We start from the raw sequence: 20756 nt of genomic DNA, 5'->3' as shown, positions 1-20756 counted from the left end.
CAAGTGCCTCACACACACGGTTGGTGCCTTCCGTGAACACCTGACGTATTTGCCTGAGCTCCTCCAGTAACTCCAACCTGCCCTGGCGGTTCTCCTCATTGAAGTCAGTAATGAGGGCAGTGAGCTGTCCTGCACGTAGTGCATCCTGGGATGGCGTATCATCCCTGCAGGGGATTGGGGCAACATGCCCTGACAGGGCCTCAAATGGGGTGATGGGCACGGGATCTGCGTCTCCCGGTGCATCGCCACGTGCACTTCGGACTGGTGTGTCACCCTCCCCTGAGTCACTGCATGACACCTGGGGGACATTGGAGGGCTCGGGTGTGTGTACAGTGGGGTAGTACTCATCCTCAGACGCACCACAAATTGACAAGGGGCTGTCCACAATTTGCAGAGGGGCCGTGGTTGCCACCTCCCCAGAGATGCTGGAATCCTCTGACCTTGGTGTGGCGATGTTAGCAGGCGCAGATGCAGTGAGGGATGGGGGTTGTGCAACCTCAATGGGCCTTGGAGGAGCTGTGGTGGTTCGGTCCTTCCTGGCCGGTACGCGGCGGTCCCTGCCTTTGGCACTCGATGTGGTGGGACGGCTTTTCTCAGGCTCATCGCCCTCATGCTCACTTCCTGTGGGTGTAGAACAAAGCTACAACATGAGTGGTTGTGTGAGACGGTAATGTAATTAATGGCAGCATTCACATTTCAGTCATTTTGGGTTGGTGGCATTTTGGCCGTTACTACATCACTGGATTCTACGCATGTGTTGGATATGTACGCAGGTGTTGGAGTCACTAATCCTGGCCAGGTCATGTGCAGTCTTACTCGCACACTGCCAAGCCTGCTGCACAGTGTGCTTATTGGGATGTGCTACTTACTGCACTGTGGTTGGTGGGCATTCTGTGGTGGCACTTATCCCTTGGTGGCAGTTGTCTTGCCATTATCAGGATGGGTGGAGGGCAGTATGACAAGGTGCGTTGGACGTGGTATGGAGGTGTATTCTGCATGTATTTGCCATTGGCAGTGTTGACTTTGGACACTCACGTCCATCAGCAGACGACGGAGCCCCACACTCCATTTCGCCGACGCCCTTGATTGCTTCTGTGCCAATCAATGCAGCGCATGTTTACTCCCATGGCTCTAGTTTCGCTGGTGAACTTGGTCCACCTCCAGTTTGCAGTGCCTGGCTGCGATTGGCTGAGAGGATGCTCTGCACCCTCAACCGCAAGTCGTCCCACCTCTTGCGGCAGTCCCTGGGGGTGCGAGGGGTGGTGCCTACCACGCTCACCCTTTGGGCAAGTTCTGCCCATATGTTTTTTTTGCGGGCCAATGCCTCTGGGCGCATGTCGTTGCTGAACACGACATCTGCGTGCTCCTCCAGGTGGCCCACCAGGGCCTGCAGCTCCTCGGGGCTGAAGCGCTGCTTGCGGAGGCGGTCTGCCGACTTCTTGGGTGCTTTGGGCATAGCTGGCGGTTGTGTGGGCCTTTTCTGAGGTTCAGGTTCGTCCCAAGGGTGCTACCTGGAGAGGATGGCAATGGATTGTGTTTTTAAAGATGGCCGCCGCGCTCCTTCCCGTTCCTGTGCAATGACGTAATTTCCGTATCCGTTATTTAGCGGTGACCGTAATTTACGGATACCCTAAATTACGGTCACCGCTAATTACGGTCGGCAAAGCTTCGACGGCGGTGTTGTTAAGTAGGTCTCACTTCATGCTGGTAAGGGGTTTAACGAGCCCTTTAGCGGTATGCCGCTAGGGGATTTACCGGCATGGCGGAAAGCTCGTGCCCGCGAGGTCGGAATAGCCTGTAAATAACGGCATGGTACCAGATCGGACTCATTCTTTCCGCCATGCCGGTAAGAACTAATACTTACCTCCAACCTCGGAATTACCCCCACTATCTTTTAGGTGCCAGACATCGAGTCACTGTTTTGACTGATCATAGGAATCTGACTTTTCTTCGATCTGCAAGAACTTTAACACCAAGACAATTGCGTTGGTCGTTATTTTTTGCGGAATATGACTTTGTTATTTTATTTAAACGAGGGCCTCAGAATGGAAAAGCAGATGCTTTGTCTAGGTGCATTCCTGGAAGTTTAAAGAAGGATCTTTGTACACCTATGCCTTTGCTTGCGGAAAAGAATTTTGTAATTGCTGGAGTTGAAAAGGTTCAGGATTTTCGTGAGTCAATTTTACAGTTTTTTACTGAAGAAGATCTTTTGGTTTGGACAGCAGAAGATTCTGAACGTTACATTAAAGATGGGTTACCTTTTGTTGGAAAACAGTTGTATTTACCTTCTGAAGAGTTGAGAATAGAGGCATTAAAGAACTGTCATGATTCACCTTTGGCTGGCCATCCTGGAATTAAGAAAACCTTTGATTTACTTCAAAGAGAGTTTTGGTGGAAGGAAATGAAAGAAGATTCAGAGAATTATGTTAGAACTTGTGATGTTTGTATTCGTTCTAAGTCAGATCATCAAAAAGCAGCAGGATTGTTAGTTCCACTTCCGATTTCACCTTGTCCGTGGCATACAGTGTCAATGGATTATATTGTGGATTTACCGCCTGACAAGGGTTGTACAACTATTCTTGTGGTAGTGGATGTGTTTTCTAAGGCTGGTCACTTTATTCCTATCAAAGGAGCAGCTACAGCAACTTCTTTAGCTCGGGCCTTCTTGAAAAATGTTGTAAAATTACATGGTTTACCTTGTCAAGTAATTTCAGATCGAGGATCTCAATTTGTCTCTAGATTTTGGAAGGCATTTTGCAAAGAGTTCAAAATAGAGATTAATTTAACAACAAGTTATCATCCTGAGGGTAACGGTCAAACCGAGAGAGTGAATCAAGAATTAGAGAAGTATATACGATGTTATCTTGGGGCTGGTCAGGTGTGGTTGGAATTACTTTGGTTGGCAGAGTTCTGCTATCATAACTCTACAAAGAATTCAACTTCTTGTCTCCATTTTTCTTAAATCAAGGTTTCCATCCACGTTTCTTGAGAGGGTTGGTGTTGAATGAAATTGAGGTCCCAGATGTTGAAAGTAGGTTGGTAGCTATGGAACAAAATTTGAGAAGAGCAGTTGGAAAAGAGTAAATTAATTTACAAAAGATTTGCAGACAGAAAGCGTTGGAAAGAACCTAATTATCAGGTTGGAAATAGAGTATGGTTATCCACAAAAAATTTACCTTTGAAGGGTAGGAATAAATTTAGTCCACAATATATTGGACCCTTTGAAATTGAACAGATGTATTCTCCTGTATCTGTGAAATTGAAGTTACCATTAGGATTAAAGATCCATCCAACTTTTCATGTAAATTTATTGAAAATCTTTAGGAATGATACCAGACAGAATGATGTTCCTGGTCCTGTGTTTTCTGAAGATGAGAATGAATTTGAGGTACAAGCTATTTTAGATTCAAGAATAGTTCGTGGTCAACTTCAATATTTAGTTGATTGGAAGGGATACGGTCCGGAAGAGCGTTCATGGGAGAAAGTTGGAAATATACATGCCCCTAGATTGGTTAAAAAGTTTCATCATTTACATCCTGATAAAGTTGGCCCTGGGTCAGGGCATTACGGAGGGGGTACTGTCAGGATCCCATGATACATTTCCAGATTTTCAAAGAAACATTACTCTAGAAAACTTCCATTTAGGAGATTTCATCATCACATATATATGTAGGAGTAATGTTTGAGTGATGTTTGAGTGTTGGTTATGAATTAAACCTATTACAATCTATATAAGTTTCCTTAATGATAAACTATTCAGGAAGTGGCTATTTCCCCAAGCCAAGATGGAGGTTCAGTTCAACAACAGTGATTGGAGGAGAAGTGTTGTGAGGTAGTTTGGAACTTTCACTAAGATTCTAAACTGCCTTTTATTCCAGTTTCCATTGAGGAACGTTGCAGTTTTCATAGCTCTATGATATTTTAGTATAAGAATATTTAGTAATCTTTTATGTGAAGAAAATCTAGAGAGAGGAGTTACTACAGTACGTTCATTTAAGAAGAAGTCATCATTATTTCTTCAAGGACTACATACAGATGAAGCAAGCTAAATTTGAATGTGAAATGCTAATACTTTTGATTTAAACTCAAGAAGAAGTTAATTTTTAAAGAACTAAGAAACTGTATTTTTCTGCAAATTTTAAAAGAACTTTATTTGTGTTATACTGCGCGTGTTATTGAGATAGAAGAAACTAATATACGTTTTATTTTTCACTCGCGGATGTTTGTGTGAAATATTATTGAAAGATGCTGGTTTGGTATCTAGTTATTTAATATAGTTATTTGTGAATAAGATTCGCTTTAGATTTTACTTTAATTGTTTAGAATTCATTTTGATTGCAGGCACTCCGTTTATTTCGTTTTAGTAATACGTTATATTTTGAGGAAAGGACCTGCTTGCGTGAGTTGCGTGCATTCAGATTCTTGAGTTAATTATTTCCTGGTTAGGCGTACTGCATACTAGCGTTTTCTGGTGACGTTGTGTCGGAGTGTCGGCATCTTTTGTGTGCGCTTTTCATTGAGCTGTGTTTAAAAACTAGTATATCTATTTCCGTAAGCACGGTTATTATTTTCGCTTCGCATCTTTATTTTTTCAGTTTGTTCTGGTTGCGCGTAGCGTCGGGTTCATCTGGTCAGCTGATATTTTGTTTCCAGAGCGTCAAATAATCGTCAAGCCATCAAATTCATACTTAGAGCTTCAGAATTCTTCAGAATTAAACAAGGATATATTTTTAAACATTTTTTCTTTCAAATGAGAATCACAAGTAAGAAAGTTGAAGTAATATATCAGTTGAGCTTTTAATATTTTTGTGATTTATGGAACATTACTAGACCAAATATTTATTCCATATTTTTTGTTCATCTGAAAAGAAAAGTGAAAAGACTACAAGTGACTTCAATTATAAAGCAAAACATATTCTACAGAAGGTTTAATGAATTTATATCTACAAGCAAGTTCTATTCAGATTTTCTGCTACATATTAAGCTAAAAGAAATAACCAAGTTTTCAAGAATTAAAGAATTTTGAATTACATATTACTTAGAACAAATAAAGAAGAATATCTTTAATATTGATGCCTATCAGCAATCAAGCATAGGCGGCAGGTATAAGATTATAGGTTATAATAATAGCAATAGAAGTAGTTAATATATAGAAAAGAGTCATATTAATTTATGTACTTATGTGTTTAGATTTTCACAGACACTTCATACTGATGAAACTTCCATCCAGCCAGTTCCAGAGAAGTAAAACATCTAGCAGTGTCTAACTATTTGGAAGCCAGTGTCTAAGAGCCAGTGAAGATCTGCAGTTGTTATTTTCTCCTCCATTCCCCTTTCCCCTGGGGTTTGCCAGCTTGGTAGTTTTATCTACTAAGAGATTATTGAGCAGGCATACTTTGGGGGTCTGGTGGGCCAGCATCACTCCTGCAAGAAGATTCAAGACAGGACCTGACAGAATGAAAGGCCCATGTATTTAAATCTTGCCTGAGTGATGATGGACCCAGAGTCAGAGTTGAGTTTGGGGGCCCTAGGAAAAATGTTAGTGGAGATTAAAGAGGATTTGAAGTTAGCAAAAAAGGAGACAATAAATTTGGGAGTACGAATGGAAGAATTAAATAGTTATGTCCATAGATCAGAGACTCCAGGAACTTCTATGGCAAAGACATTTTTTGAACAAGAACCACCGGTTTTGCATCCAGAGTCAGATTTTAAATGGCCAACACCTGAGATAGAAGAGAAAAAAGATAAGAAGAACATACATTTAACACCAGGAATTTCTTTGGTATCAACTCCATTAGCGCCACCAGAAAGATTTAGTGGAGACCATAGAAAACTAAAGACATTTTTAATGCAATGTGAATTACATTATTTGTGTAGGCCTGAAGCATTTCCTATAGGAACGGCAAGGGTGGCATTTTTAATTTCTTATCTTACAGGGGAGGCATCAGCATGGTCAGTTCCATTTGTAGAAAGAGATGCAAGAGAACTTAGGGATTGGAACCTGTTTAAAGATGAATTCTGTAAGATGTTTGACAAAAGAACTTCATCTTTAAGTGTAGATGTAGAATTATTAGAGTTACGACAAGGAAATAGAGAGTTAGTAGCTTATATTACACACTTTAGATCACTTGTGCAAGAGAGTGAGTGGCCAGAGGAGAAGAGAGCTTCCATCTTTTATACAGGTTTAAGAGAAGAATTAAAAGATGCACTAGCAACAATTGTAGAGAGACCCACTGTTTGTGAAGATTTAATTTCTTTAGTAATTCAGTTAGATTTAAGATTATTGGAGAGAAGGTCAGAAAAGAGGAGACATTTTTCTGAAAATAGAACTTGGAGTAGGAGTGAACGACCTAAAATAGAACAAAATTCTGGAAAAGAAGTTAAAGTACAAATAAGTGAGAATCAAATCAGAGGCCCTTTAACTAAAGAAGAGAAAGAGAGAAGACGCAAGGAGAAGTTATGTTTGTATTGTGGAGATGGAACACATTTTGTAGGAAGATGCCCACGTGCTCCTAAAAGATTTCCTTCTTTTCCTGGAAAGGGACAAGTTGTAGCAAATACCATTCAGACAGCTATACCACATATCACTCTTAATGTATCCTTATATTGGGAAGGTAAATTAAGGTGTGGAGGTCCATGTGTGATTGATTGTGGAGCTACTGGAAATTTTATGGATTTGGCTTTAGCAGAAAGATTGAGAGTGCCTGTGGTAACTAAGGAAGTACCAGAACAAGTGAGAGCGGTTGATGGTACACAATTAACATCTGGTTTGATTACTAAGATGACATGTGTTTTGAGAATGAGGATTGGTGAAAAACATGGTGAGGAAATTGTATTTGAGTTAATTGATGCACCACAGTTGCAAATAATATTAGGAATGCCATGGTTGACTTTACACAATCCATACATTGATTGGGATAGGAGAACGGTTGAGTTTAAGTCATAGTTTTGTAAGGAACAATCTTCTTTGTTTTCTCAGGAATGGAATCAAGAAACTATTTCAGAAGTTCAAGGAGTGTGTTTAGCTGCTGGAGTGGTTAAGGAACATATAATAGGAGCTGTGTCTGGAATATTGCCAGATTGTTATCAAGAGTTTAAGGATGTTTTTGATAAACACGTGGCTAATGAATTACCCCCACATCGTTCATTTGATTGTAAAATTGATCTAGAAGATGGAGCACCTATACCTTTTGGAAGGGTTTATGCATTAACAGAAAAGGAAAACGAACATTTAAAAGAATATCTTGATGAAAATTTAGCCAAAGGGTTTATTAGACATTCACAGTCCCCGGCAGCATCACCATTATTTTTCATGCCCAAAAAAGATAAGACCTTGAGAACATGTATTGATTATAGGGCCTTGAATAAAATAACAGTAAAAAACAGATATCCTTTACCTTTAATATCAGTTATGTTGGACAGAATTCAAGGAGCTAAAATATTCTCTAAATTGGATCTTAGAGGAGCTTATCATTTAGTGAGAGTGAGAGAGGGAGACGAATGGAAAACAGCATTTAGGACCCGTTATGGATTGTTTGAGTACCAGGTCATGCCATTCGGTCTTTGTAATGCTCCTGCTGCATTTCAATTTTTCATCAATCAAGTTCTTCGAGAATATTTGGATGTATTTGTTGTTGTATTTATAGGTGACATCTTAATATTCTCTAAAGAATTGAATGAACACAGAGAGCATGTTCGGAAGGTGTTGATTAAGTTAAGGGAAAATCAGTTGTTTGCAAAGCTTGAGAAAAGTCAATTTCACACTGATAAAGTGGAATTTTTAGGTTTTGTTTTATCCCCAGAAGGGTTGGAAATGGATTCCGCTAAGGTGAAAGCTGTACGAGATTGGCCACAACCAACTACAGTAAAAGATTTGCATAGTTTTATTGGTTTTGCTAATTTTTATCGTAGATTCATACAAAAATGTTCACAGATTATTTCCCCTATAACTAAATTGTTAAAGAAGGAAGTAAAATTTGAATGGAGTGAAGAAGGTGAGAAAGCTTTTAATTCTCTGAAAGAGAAGTTTATTACTGGACCTTTTTTATTACATCCAGATGTTGAACAACCTTTTTTCTTAAAAGCTGATGCTTCGGATTGTGCAATGGGTGCTGTCTTATCACAACGTCATCGTGTTACTGGACAGCTTCATCCGGTAGCCTTCTTTTCTAAAAAGTTTTCACCAGCTGAAAGAAATTATACAATTTCTGATCGTGAATTGTTAGCAATTAAGGCAGCTTTTGTTGAATGGAGACACTGGGAGTCATTACGAGGATGGAGGTAAGGTCCAAACCATGCCGGTAATGCTTTACCGGCATGGTTTTCTGCTCCACGCTATTCCGACCCCTCAGACCGTAAATTACGGCACCGTAAACTAATATGCCGTAATTTGCGGTCTTGGGTCACGTGCGCGACCCACCATGCCGTAATTAACGGCATGGCGTAAACCGGAGCTGATTCCAAGTAAGTAGCACACGTAAATTACGGCATCCCCAAGGCCGTAAAGTACCTTACCGGCATGGAGTACATACAGGCATCTCAGAGAAGGAGTAAAGAACTCTGAGCAGTGGTCCCTAAAGCCACAGGTGCACACAATCAGCACAGGTGGACTCAATGCAGTCTGACACAGCATAAAAGGAGCCCACCCACCCACCACACCCCCTCCCACACCAAGATGACACCAATAGTAGCAGCATTACCGGAGCCGGAGGCCCTGCATGCAAGGCAGCTACCACAACAACAGCAACAACAACAACCACCACAGCCACCACCACAGAGGATACACAGGAGGAGAAGGAGGGTGCGACAGGCCCGGCATGCCCTACCGGTGCAGCCACCATTACCATGCCGGCAGCCCCCAATCACTCGCATCAGAGCCTCCCCCTTCAACCTCACACCAGAGCTGATCCACACCCTGTACCGGCTTGACTGGGACACCATCACCACCATAGTGGACCTGACACATGACGACATAGTGAGCCACATAGAAATCCACCCCGCAATCCCCCCTCGACTCAAGGTAGTGTCTGTACTCAACTTCCTTGCCACAGGCACGTAGCAGCATACAGTGGGGCACATGCATGGCATACCACAGGCCATATCTTCACAGATACTCAAACAAGTGCTGGATGCCCTCCTGAAACACACAAGGGACTACATATCCCTACCCCGGAAACCCCAGGAGATATTGGATACATGAGTTGCCTACCATGCACTGGCAGGCATGCCAAATTGCATGGGTGCCCTCGACTGCACCCACGTGGAATTGAACTGTCCACATGCAATGGAGGTGGCGTATTGCAACTGCAAGCAATACCGCTCCATTGACGCCCAGATGGTATGAAATGCCAGTAAAGACATCACACATTGCGGTGCCCAATAACCCCGAACAAGACATGACCCCCTGGTCCTGCGAAACCCCACGCTACCACGCTAGATGGAGCTACATGCTGGACAACGTGCCTGACAGCTTGGTGAGTCACCTGATTGGGCCATGGCAGCGCATTGGTGCCATGATTGGGGTGGATAATTCCCCCAACTTGGTGGGAAAGGGTGGGGGTGCATACCATACCTGTGTGGGAATGTTGACGCCAGTGCACGATGTGCACCCCACAGAACACAGTGCCCCAAGGCAATCGACATGGCACATGACTGCCTAACCTCACAGCGATGCCAGAATGTACAAAACACAACACTACTCGTCCGACAGGTAACCTGGCCCAATAACACAACACAAGCACCACTCATCGGCGGACCACACACACCGTAAGGGCATCCTGCACCATGCACTGCATGTGCACTACTTCGCAGCCTCCTGCATCCCACCACACAAGACAGACGTCCCTGGGAGTGCATAGAAGTGAGCACAACAGGGATACCGCAGCGTGTCCCTGGTTCCGCACACCCATAGTAGTGGTGCAAGTCACCATGGTACTGATCAGTGCAGCAAGACGGGTATGCTACTGACTACAGTCAACACCCCCTGCCACCAAATCACACAGAACCCAACACATCAATGAATTCAGGCCAACACTGCTGCACGCATATACGGTGCATGTGCAACAAGATGTGAGTGCACACCATAAGCCACCTTGAAGAAGCTACCCCCTCCATCATTCCATGGCACAGGACACATAGCCGGGCCAGTAATGGGGTTGATGCAACCAGGGACATGTGTGTATGGCCAGGAATCACCAGCTGCCATGCAAGACTGCTACAGTTCCCCACCATCAATGTACAAACACTTACCTTCTTTCCCCTTCCATGCAGGTGATGGTGGCTACCCTTGGAAGCCGTGGCTCATGACCCCTATCCGCAACCCACAGAACAGGCATGAGGAGGACTACAATCGAGCCCATATCCGTACACGGGTGGCCATAGAGCAGACATTTGGCCTGTTGAAGGCACTAGTTTGTTGCCACAGCCGTTCGGGTGGAGCACTCATCAACAGCCACGAGAAGGTGGCCAGGATCACCATGGCATGTGTAAAGCTGCACAATGCGTGCATCCGTCGGAACGTGCCACTGCACCCTGATCTGGAACTGCTACCACCAGATGATGATGAGGGGGTGGAGGAAGAAATGGCAGGACAGCATCACGGTGCAGGTGCACAGGGGGAATGTGCCGTGTGGCAATCATTGATTGGACAATATTTCTGACACTCAAGTCAGCTGAGGGTGTCAGGATGACAGGGCATCGGGCAGTGGTTGTGGAGATACATGTACACCATGCACTGTGAGTCATTAGAAGACGCATGCACATTGAACAATGTCCACTCTGATATTTTTATGCACAACCGGTGTATTGTATTTGTAGGTTCCAACGTGAACAACAAAACCTCCACCCTCACCCCCCTCCCCCCAACTCCAATACACACCCTCACCCCCCTCCCCCCAACTCCCATACACACCCTCACCCCCCTCCCCCAACTCCCATACACACCCTCACCCCCCTCCCCCAACTGCCATACACTCCCTCACCCCCCTCCCCCCAACTCCGCAACACTAGTCCCGTGTAGCACATTGAGTCCACATGTGCCAGCATTGCCTATTCATCCATGCTCCCAGGGCCCGGGGGGGCATGTTCCTGCGCCGCTGAGAACGCAGCGAGCGGCGCACCGGGCCTGCCGGGGTGGGGCAACTGGTAGAGGGGGTGTCCTCCTGCTGAGTCACATGGGTGGGATGTGCTGCCACAAGGGCGTCTGCAATGCGTGCAAGTGCCTCACACACACGGTTGGTGCCTTCCGTGAACACCTGATGCATTTGCCTGAGCTCATCCAGTAACTCCAACCTGCCCTGGCGGTTCTCCTCATTGAAGTCAGTAATGAGGGCAGTGAGCTGTCCTGCACGTAGTGCATCCTGGGATGGCGTATCATCCCTGCAGGGGATTGGGGCAACATGCCCTGACAGGGCCTCAAATGGGGTACTCGGCACAGGATCTGCATCTCCCGGTGCATCGCCACGTGCACTTCGGACTGGTGTGTCACCCTCCCCTGAGTCACTGCATGACACCTGGGGGACATTGGAGGGCTCTGGTGTGTGTACAGTGGGGTAGTACTCCTCCTCAGACGCACCACAAATTGACAAGGGGCTGTCCACAATTTGCAGAGGGGCCGTGGCTGCCACCTCCCCAGAGATGCTGGAATCCTCTGACCTTGGTGTGACGATGTTAGCAGGCGCAGATGCAGTGAGGGATGGGGGTTGTGCAACCTCAATGGGCCTTGGAGGAGCTGTGGTGGTTCGGTCCTTCCTGGCCGGTACGCGGTGCTCCCTGCCTTTGGCACTCGATGTGGTGGGACGGCTTTTCTCAGGCTCATCGCCCTCATGCTCACTGCCTGTGGGTGTAGAACAAAGCTACAACATGAGTGGTTGTGTGAGACGGTAATGTAATTAATGGCAGCATTCACATTTCAGTCATTTTGGGTTGGTGGCATTTTGGCCGTTACTACATCACTGGATTCTATGCATGTGTTGGATATGTACGCAGGTGTTGGAGTCACTAATCCTGGCCAGGTCATGTGCAGTCTGACTCGCACACTGCCAAGCCTGCTGCACAGTGTGCTTATTGGGATGTGCTACTTACTGCACTGTGTTGGTGGGCATTCTGTGGTGGCACTTATCCCTTGGTGGCAGTTGTCTTGCCATTATCAGGATGGGTGGAGGGCAGTATGACAAGGTGCATTGGACGTGGCATGGAGGTGTATTCTGCATGTATTTGCCATTGGCGGCGTTGACTTTGGACACTCACCTCCATCAGCAGACGACGGAGCCCCACACTCCATTTCGCCGACGCCCTCGATAGCTTCTGTGCCAATCAATGCAGCGCATGTTTCCTCCCATGGCTCTAGTTTCGCTGGTGAACTTGGTCCACCTCCAGTTTGCAGTGCCTGGCTGCGATTGGCTGAGAGGATGCTCTGCACCCTCAACCGCAAGTCGTCCCACCTCTTGCGGCAGTCCCTCGGGGTGCGACGGGTGGTGCCTACCGCGCTCACCCTTTGGGCAAGTTCTGCTCATATGTTTTTTTTGCGGGCCACTGCCTCTGGGCGCTTGTCGTTGCTGAACACGACATCTGCGTGCTCCTCCAGGTGGCCCACCAGGGCCTGCAGCTCCTCGGGGCTGAAGCGCTGCTTGCGGAGGCGGTCTGCCGACTTCTTGGGTGCTTTGGGCATAGCTGGCAGTTGTGTGGGCCTTTTCTGAGGTTCAGGTTCGTCCCAAGGGTGCTACCTGGAGAGGATGGCAATGGATTGTGTTTTTAAAGATGGCTGCCGCGCTCCTTCCCGTTCCTGTGCGATGACGTAATTTCCGTATCCATTATTTAGCGGTGACTGTAATTTACGGATACCGTAAATTACGGTCACCGCTAATTACGGTCGGCAAAGCTTCGACGGCGGTGTTGTTAAGTACGTCTCGCTTCATGCCGGTAAGGGGTTTAACGAGCCCTTTAGCGGTATGCCGCTAGGGGATTTACCAGCATGGCGGAAAGCTCGTGCCCGCGAGGTCGGAATAGCCTGTAAATAGCGGCATGGTACCAGATCGGACTCATTCTTTCCGCCATGCCGGTAAGAACTAATACTTACCTCCAACCTCGGAATGACCCCCACTATCTTTTAGGTGCCAGACATCGAGTCACTGTTTTGACTGTTCATAGGAATCTGACTTTTCTTCGATCTGCAAGAACTTTAACACCAAGACAATTGCGTTGGTCGTTATTTTTTGCGGAATATGACTTTGTTATTTTATTTAAACCAGGGCGTCAGAATGGAAAACAGTTGTATTTACCTTCTGAAGAGTTGAGAATAGAGGCATTAAAGAACTGTCATGATTCACCTTTGGCTGGTCATCCCGGAAATAAGAAAACCTTTGATTTACTTCAAAGAGAGTTTTGGTGGAAGGAAATGAAAGAAGATTCAGAGAATTATGTTAGAACTTGTGATGTTTGTATTCGTTCTAAGTCAGATCATCAAAAAGCAGCAGGATTGTTAGTTCCACTTCCGATTCCACCTCGTCAGTGGCATACAGTGTCAATGGATTATATTGTGGATTTACCGCCTGACAAGGGTTGTACAAATATTCTTGTGGTGGTGGATGTGTTTTCTAAGGCTGGTCACTTTATTCCTATCAAAGGAGCAGCTACAGCAACTTCTTTAGCTCAGGCCTTCTTGAAAAAAGTTGTAAAATTACATGGTTTACCTTGTCAAGTAATTTCAGATCGAGGATCTCAATTTGTCTTTAGATTTTGGAAGGCATTTTGCAAAGAGTTGAAAATAGAGATTAATTTAACAACAAGTTATCATCCTGAGGGTAACGGTCAAACCGAGAGAGTGAATCAAGAATTAGAGAAGTATATACAATGTTATCTTGGGGCTGGTCAGGGGTGGTTGGAATTACTTTGGTTGGCAGAGTTCTGCTATAATAACTCTACAAAGAATTAAACTTCTATGTCTCCATTTTTCTTAAATCAAGGTTTCCATCCACGTTTCTTCAGAGGGGTGGTGTTGAATGAAATTGAGGTCCCAGATGTTGAAAGTAGGTTGGTAGCTATGGAACAAAATTTGAGAAGAGCAGTTCAGGCTTTGGAAAAGAGTAAATTAATTTACAAAAGATTTGCAGACAGAAAGCGTCGGAAAGAACCTAATTATCAGGTTGGAAATAGAGTATGGTTATCCACAAAAAATTTACCTTTGAAGGGTAGGAATAAATTTAGTCCACGATATATTGGACCCTTAGAAATTGAACAGATTTATTCTCCTGTATCTGTGAAATTGAATTTACCATTAGGATTAAAGATCCATCCAACTTTTCATGTGGATTTATTGAAAATCTTTAGGAATGATACCAGACAGAATGATGTTCCTGGTCCTGTGTTTTCTGAAGATGAGAATGAATTTGAGGTACAAGCTATTTTAGATTCAAGAATAGTTCGTGATCAACTTCAATATTTAGTTGATTGGAAGGGATACGGTCCGGAAGAGCGTTCATGGGAGAAAGTTGGAAATATACATGCCCCTAGATTGGTTAAAAAGTTTCATCATTTACATCCTGATAAAGTTGGCCCTGGGTCAGGGCATTACGGAGGAGGTACTGTCAGGATCCCATGGTACATTTCCAGATTTTCAAAGAAACATTACTCTAGAAAACTTCCATTTAGGAGATTTCATCATCACATATATATGTAGGAGTAATGTTTGAGTGATGTTTGAGTGTTGGTTATGAATTAAACATGTTACAATCTATATATGTTTCCTTAATGATAAACTATTCAGGAAGTGCCTATTTCCCCAAGCCAAGATGGAGGTTCAGTTCAACAACAGTGATTGGAGGAGAAGTGTTGTGAGGTAGTTTGGAACTTTCACTAAGATTCTAAACTGCCTTTCATTCCAGTTTCCATTGAGGAAGGTTGCAGTTTTCATAGCTCTATGATATTTTAGTATAAGAATATTTAGTAATCTTTTATGTGAAGAAAATCTAGAGAGAAGAGTTACTACAGTAAATTCATTTAAGAAGAAGTCATCATTATTTCTTCAAGGACTACATACAGATGAAGCAATCTAAGTTTGAATGTGAAATGGTAATACTTTTGATTTAAACTCAAGAAGAAGTTAATTTTTAAAGAACTAAGAAACTGTATTTTTCTGCAAATTTTAAAAGAACTTTATTTGTGTTAAACTGCTCCTGTTATTGAGATAGAAGAAACTAATATACGTTTTATTTTTCACTCACGGATGTTTGTGTGAAATATTATTGAAAGATGCTGGTTTGGTATCTAGTTATTTAATATAATTATTTGTGAATAAGATTCGCTTTAGATTTTACTTTAATTGTTTAGAATTCATTTTGATTGCAGGCACTCTGTTTCTTTCGTTTTAATAATACGTTATATTTTGAGGAAAGGACCTACTTGCGTGAGTTGCGTGCGTTCAGATTCTTGAGTTATTTATTTCCTTGTTAGGCGTACTGCGTACTAGCGTTTTCTGGTGACGTTGTGTCGGAGTGTCGGCATCTTTTGTGGCGCTTTTCATTGAGCTGTGTTTAAAAACTAGTATATCTATTTCCGTAAGCGCGGTTATTATTTTTGCTTCGCGTCTTTATTTTTTCACTTCGTTCTGGTTGCGCGTAGCGTCAGGTTCATCTGGTCGGCTGATATTTTGTTTCCAGAGCGTCAAGTCATCGTCAAGTCATCAAATTCATACTTAGAGCTTCGGAATTCTTCAGAATTAAACAAGGATATATTTTTAAACATTTTGTCTTTCAAATGAGAATCACAAGTAAGAAAGTTGAAGTAATATATCAGTTGAGCTTTTAATATTTTTGTGACTTATGGAACATTACTAGACCAAATATTTATTCCATATTTTTTGTTCATCTGAAAAGAAAAGAAAAGTGAAAAGACTACAAGTGACTTCAATTATAAAGGAAAACATATTTTACAGAAGGTTTAATGAATTTATATCTACAAGCAAGTTCTATTCAGATTTTCTGCTACATATTAAGCTAAAAGAAATAACCAAGTTTTCAAGAATAAAAGAATTTTGAATTACATATTACTTAGAAGAAATAAAGAAGAATATCTTTAATATTGATGCCTATCAGCAATCAAGCATAGGCATCAGGTATAAGATTATAGGTTATAATAATAGCAATAGAAGTAGTTAATATATAGAAAAGCGTCATATTAATTTATGTACTTATGTGTTTAGATTTTCACAGACACTTCATACTGATGAAACTTCCATCCAGCCAGTTCCAGAGAAGTAAAACATCTAGCAGTGTCTAACTATTTGGAAGCCAGTGTCTAAGAGCCAGTGAAGATCTGCAGTTGTTATTTTCTCCTCCATTCCCCTTTCCCCTGGGGTTTGCCAGCTTGGTAGTTTTATCTACTAAGAGATTATTGAGCAGGCGTACTTTGGGGGTCTGGTGGGCCAGCATCACTCCTGCAAGAAGATTCAAGACAGGACCTGACAGCATACTCTGGAACTCTTCAGGTACAGCTGTCCTGGCTGTGTGCACTTCTGTTTGCGTTAAAATAGCACGCGGTCTACTCTACTCTTTACACGCTGCGGTCCTGGCTGCGTGTACTTCTGTTACGTGTAACTCCTCACGCTGTCTCCTGTATTTACAAGCGCGGCTGTCCAGGCTGCGTGAACTCTTGTTGCATGTAAATCTGCACGTAGATTTTTGAACTCTTTGAAATGTGTAAATCCACACGCAAATGCTGCTTTGCTTTGGATTGAATCCCTGGCACCTGTAATGAGATAACAGGTGGACTCATTTCATCATATTTCTGTTCTATGTGGGAAATGAAGTATTATCAACAAATGTTTATTTGAAGGTGATTGTGCACAGTACTTTGGACGCTATCCTGTGGTGCATCAACCCGTTATCTAGCGTGAGCCTCGTGCCGTTCGGGATAAGTCTCCCTTACTAACCTCCCCTCCTTTGTTGTTGTTTTTATTCCTGGATTTCTTCAGAGACTTGGTGGAGACTCCAGTTCTAAGCCTACAGGTTAGTGTTGTAATTAGTGCTATTGCTGTGATATCAGTGAGAATTTAATTGGGACAGTATTCTCATGATGCTTTATTTATCCTAGGCTGACTTCCTATTATGCTCCCACACCCTTTCCAGTGATCCCTCTCTCTGCCTGTTTTACTAGTCAGAGAGTTGTATCATTTGGAAGGTCTAATTTGACGTCACTGCTAGCAAGCCGTGTGAATTCAAGGATCCGGAAGAGCCCTACCAATTGTATCCTTTTTGGTTACCGTATCCTTTTCATAAAATACCTTGGTGATTTATGACAGGAAAATCTTTGCTAAAGCACAAATGATCGATAATGACATCACAATGGATACCCTGCTCCACAGGCCGCAAAAAGCGAAATTGCAACTAGCAAGACTCGACTGGATAAGAACCCAAACCATTAAAAATCAATACAAACTAACGCTGAATTGCACAAATGGCATCAGAGCGACACATGATCTTCCACCTTATCTCAATCTATTTCCAGATCGTTTAATTAGAGACTCATTCCTTCGTCTAAGATTGAATATTTTACCCACACAGCAAATTAATGGGATCCGAAATCGTTCTATGAACCACAATCAGTCTTGCAAATTCTGTATGCAAGAGGCTTCGATTGAAACAATATACCATCGCAGCTATATTTAACTTCTACAAGGCCTTTGGATCCAGATGAACGGTGGTCACTTATATTATCTGAAAAACAATCGAAGAATGATTACTGCTGTGATTCGCTTTTGGATTGACATTATATCCCAACTTTAGTTTAATATTGTCCTTTTGCTTTGAAAACTTCAATGTCTTTAAATTGACCTGTTTTCTTTATCGATGTACTCAGTTGCTTTTTAATTATATCCCTACTTTACTTTAGTATTGTCCTTTTGCTTTGAAAACTTCAATGTCTTTAAATTGACCTTTTTTCTTTATCGATGTACTCAGTTCCTTTTTAAAGTTGCAGTAAAAGAATTATCCGAAAAGATCAAGTCCAGAACATTGCCCCGTTCCTGGCTAGGAAGATGATTATGTAGATCAAAGGACATGTCGGACAAAATGTGGGCTTGCTTCTTTGCATAGAGATCAGCCGGGTTGTTGGGCCATACGTTAAAGTCTCCCATTATGATCAGCTTTGAAAAAGAGAGAGCCAAATCAGCAACCAACTGTGCAAAATCATCAACGAAACATGTCAGGGAGTGAGAGGGGGGGCTGATAGACCAATAAAATATGAATAGAGTTGTTCAGGGACATTTGGAGCTGAATCCAATATAATACACAAAGTAGATTGTGAGTGAGGGGGATTGGGGCACAGTGTATGGTAGCTGACTGAATCAAGGCCAAACCGCCACTGGTCATAGGGGCAGGCCTATCAAGACGCAAAATGTTGTAATTTGTGGGAAGCATTTGTACGATATCCAGCTCAGAAGAGGAGGTCTCAATAAGACAAAGCAGATCTGGGGAGAGATCACCCAGAAGGGAACGGACATTGTTACAGTGGGCTACCAATGATCTGGCATTAATCAACAAACCACTGAGGAACGCAGTGGTTGGAGGATGAATAACATTATAATTAGGGCTATTCACCGGGCTATCATTAGTGGCAGTATTGTTAAGAATTCCAGATGAGGTTGTACGCGTTTTCGGCACTGATGAATAGAATCCAGTTAGCCCAGGGTTAAATTTGATGTCAGGCAGAGCTAGGGACAGCAGTTCCGAGCGTGACTAACGCTTAATAACTACTCTATCAGGCTGCAGACACAGCATACCTGAGAACGACACATCCTGACAAACTGCAACAGCCCATCCAGGGCCCGGACGGGCACGGATGGTCTTGCCTTTCTTTAGCTGCAGGGCTGCTCGTCCCAGCACATAAGTGCTGTGGGTCATGTGTGATAGTGCCGAGGGGTAGAGAGAAACAGAAGAAATACTTCCTACTCAGGCACACACAGTTAGAAACCACACAATTAAACAAAGCCACAATTAGAATATGTGTAATCAATATTGGCTAAAAACTGATAAAAGCCCTAATACATTCTCAATTTAGCGCACTGTTAAAAGCAAAGCAGTATTTAAATGGCAAGCTCACTCGAGCTTACCGGTTCTCTGGTGCACGACCGCTCACCCCAGCACATAACTGTAGTGGGTTATGTGTCGTAGTGCAGAGGGACAGAGAGAAATGGAAGAAATGCTACATGCTCAGGCACACACAGTCAGAAACCGTACAATTAAACAAAGTCACAATCAGAATATGTGCAATCAATATTGGCTAAAATCTGATAATCATACTCACCCAAGCCACATGACTCCTACACCCATCTTCCTCCTGACAGTACTTATACTATCAATACGCTCCCTCACAATCATGCACCCCCCAAGCCAGACGACTCCTACAACCACTCTTCCCCCTCACAGCACTTACACCAGTTGTTGTACAAAATGTCAAAAGTCTGAGTAAAGGCCTTTTAAATCAGCTTGGCTCTGAGATGCTCCACGGACATCCTGGCTACATTAGTAGGTCTCCTCAACTCCCTGGGCATTTTCCTATACCCCTATCAGGACAAGTAGGTGCTGCGTGTGCCCTTGGATTCCCTTGGACTGAAGAATTTTACAATTGTGCCCCCACTTTATAATCCAAACCATCACGCACAAATGCATGAGTCACACAGCACCAGCCTATCTAATTGATACTATCAACAGAGTCAGTTCTACCCGACCCAAAAGAAGTCACCATGCCAACCAACAGCAAGTCCCACTAATCAAAAGAGCTAACATCGGAGGTCTAGGCTTCCCCCACATAGCTCCGAAACTATGGAATGCTCTCCCTAGCGAACTAAGAGCAGAACCATCCCTCCTCAACTTTCTCAAATCCCTCAAGACTACTCTGTTCAACTAACCCTGCTCGCTCTCCTAGCAAAATCTGTAACTATCCCCTCTACTGCCCAATTAACCACTAAGCCATGTATTTACTCAACATCTACTGTACCTAATGTAAGCTAAACATGTATCTAATATCTACTGTAACCATTGTAATCACCTTGTATATTATGTCCTGTAACCACAAGCGAAGCTGCCCTGTAACCACTAAGCTAAGCTGCGGCATGTAACCACTACTATGCTCTCCACTTTCTTTGTAACCAGTAAGTCTCTTCTTTGGAACAGCGCCACAATGCCTAAGGGCTGCTGTGCGCTCTATACATGCTAATAAATAAATAAATAATTGTTGTTGGCTGGTCAACACACAGAACTCTCTCCTAGCACAAACTTTGGCACTGTAGAACAGTTATAGATCGCCTTACTCCCTCACACTCCCCAGAAGGTGCAGAATAGGGTGGGGCCTTGCTCAGGAGGCTGGAGGTGTCATCCCTACAATAGTAGTAAGTGCAGGAGAAATGCCAGCTACCTTGTGGTCCCATGGGCCAGCTGTCACTTGAGACCTTGGTTTTGTCACCCCTGCCCTTCCGGGCTGCGTCTTCAATTAACTACACCAGGCAGATTTCAATCTCTCACATGATTAGGACGAAGCTGTGCTGGTGGTTTAAGGACAATCTGGTTTGGGTTGTTCTTGAATCACCCTCAGCCACTAATCCTCACAACAAATGATAGGCTGATGGTTTGGGGGGCTACAATGGGGTCCTTTGGCCTTCAGGTGAAATAGTCCTCATGGGAGGAGGAGAGGCCATCGAATTAAAGGCCACTAACAGCTGTTTAGATGAATCCCATTGCATGTACGCTACATCTGTAGTGGAAGAC

This window comes from Ambystoma mexicanum, chromosome 9 (assembly GCF_040938575.1).
Source record: "Ambystoma mexicanum isolate Mex_15411 chromosome 9, UKY_AmexF1_1, whole genome shotgun sequence".
NCBI classification, from domain to species: Eukaryota; Metazoa; Chordata; class Amphibia; order Caudata; family Ambystomatidae; genus Ambystoma; species Ambystoma mexicanum.
This window is presented reverse-complemented; position numbering follows the sequence as displayed.